Source organism: Rhagoletis pomonella, unplaced genomic scaffold (assembly GCF_013731165.1).
Source record: "Rhagoletis pomonella isolate Grant_MI unplaced genomic scaffold, Rhpom_1.0 Rhpom_scaffold_00001, whole genome shotgun sequence".
NCBI classification, from domain to species: Eukaryota; Metazoa; Arthropoda; class Insecta; order Diptera; family Tephritidae; genus Rhagoletis; species Rhagoletis pomonella.
The window spans coordinates 75,410,918-75,413,329 of record NW_023458555.1 but is presented as its reverse complement, the minus strand read 5'-3'; positions in this window follow the sequence as shown (position 1 = coordinate 75,413,329).

The following is a 2,412-nucleotide window of genomic DNA, read 5'->3' as shown; positions in this document are numbered from 1 at the left end:
CAAGTCAATGTAAACCACTGTCATACTGCATACAACGAACTGCTGCAATATTTAACATCTCATACAATTGATATAGCCTTAATCTGCGAGCCACCAGTAAATAAAGAAAACAGCGTTCGAACAATAACTGGCGTTCATAATTTTCAGTTTCCGGCAATCAACAGAAGAATAAAGTCGTGCATCTTAGTAAAAGAAACAGTAGGTGCAACACTAGGCATCTCGCAATTGTCCACACCAAATCTGAGCATCATAAAGCTCAACATTGGCCATCGCCAATTATTCGTTGGCAACGCATACGTTGAGCCTTTAGTGGATGAATATAATACTCTGAGCGCAATAAATAATTTTCTAATTACAACATCTTCCTCACTGCAGATCTTAGGCGGCGATTTAAATGGGTGGCACACTTCTTGGGGTTCAAATGCAGAAAATATTCGGGGAGCCGCTGTAGCCGATATTGCAGCTGCCAATAATATGGTAATCTGCAACGAAGGAAAAGTAGCCACTTTCACAGCCGTGCGCCATGGCGTGTCCGCTACGTCTATAGTGGACATAACTATGGCTTCAGAGAATCTCACACAGTACGTCGCGGAGTGGAGAGTCAACATCGAAGCAATTCAGAACTCTGCCACAATGCCATTACTTTCAAATTGGAGAAACGCGATAAAATCACAGCATCTAAGCGGACTTCTACCTATTTGTTCAATAATAAAACAGCAAAATGGCCTAAATTTCATGCCTGTCTTCAAAACAGTATTCAGAAGTCGAAAATACTTAGCACAAAGTATCAAAATTGTACCTCCATCGAAATCGATAATGTAGTTAAAAGCCTTACTGACAACGTAAGAAATATCAGGTAGCCTGCGTATCTCTAGACATAAAAGCCGCCTTCGACAACGCCTGGTGGCCAATGCTGCTAACTCAGCTTGCGCGTTACCAAATTCCCTCAAATATCTACAACCCCATACGAAGCTACCTCCAAGATGGCATGGTTAAACTAGAATATGCAGACGCTACAGCAAAAAAGAGTATGTCGAAGGGCGGTATCCAAGGGTCTATATGTGGTCCCATTTTCTGGAACATAATTCTGGACGATTTACTGTCTATGTCACTTCCGCATGGATGTGAAGTTCAAGCATTTGCCGACGACGTATTACTAACCCTCAGCGCAAAAACACTTGCAGAGCTTGAGTGCATGACAAACGCTTGTTTGAGTCAAATACATCAGTGGGGTTTTGATGTTCAGCTAACATTCGGGGAAGCTAAAACCCAAGAAATTGCATTCACACAAAAAGCTAGATCAGCGAGCTTGTGTATAAATGGTATTGCTATACCTTTGTAAAATCCATCAAACTTCTAGGAGTAGTAATAGATGAATATCTAATGTTTACAAACCATGTGCGGTATGCTATCGCTAAGACGCAACGTATATTCAAGAATCTGTGCAAATACGTTCGACCCACTTGGGGCATCCACGCCGAAAACGTGGTAGTCATATATCGACAAGTAGTGGAGCCGATGATTACATATGCCGCCGGTGTCTGGGGTCGTGCCACAAATTACTACTACATTCGTCGACTTCTTCGATCATTCCAAAGGAGTTTCGCTATAAAAGCAATACGAGCTTTTCACACAGTATCTGCAACATCGGCTTTAGCACTATCTGGTTTTGCACCAATACATCTAAAAGTAGCAGAAGCGAGCAAAATGTATGAAGTGAAAAGAACAGGCTCTCTGAATAAAATACTTACAGAAGTCACTTTGCAGAAAAGCATCCGTCCGCATCGCTTACTACACCCAGGACAGCGACAAACTATCGACTACAGCATGGTAAATCAACAGGCGCAAATTGATTCATCAACAACAGATGATACTACTCAAATTTTCACCGATGGAAGCAAACTAGAAACGGATGAATGCGGCTCCGCCTTTGTTGTTTTTCAACCCAATGGTATCCAATACAAGCAAAGATTTAAGTTACATAATGTCTGCACTGTCTTTCAAGCCGAGGCGTTTGCTATAGACACAGCTTTGGCATGGTCGCAGATGCACTTAGCCACACACAACCTACATATTCTTAGTGACAGCCAATCGTGTCTCCAAGCCATAAAAAATCGAAGTAACACGACTCCGCTAATTGCCTCTATACACGAACGCTTGTACCAACTTCGCCAAAGCCATATCATCGAGTTTTCCTGGATTAAGGCTCACATCGGTATCATGGGAAACGAACTTGCAGACGAAGCAGCCAAAGAAGCCGCAGCTCTAATAACAAATCCGGTATATACAGAATTTCCACTCAGTTACGCCAAGCGTCATATAAATCAAGAAACGACTCAAGCCTGGCATCGTGATTTTATCGAGGAATCAACCGGAAGTGGCACAAAAATATTCTTTCAGTCACCCTCGGAA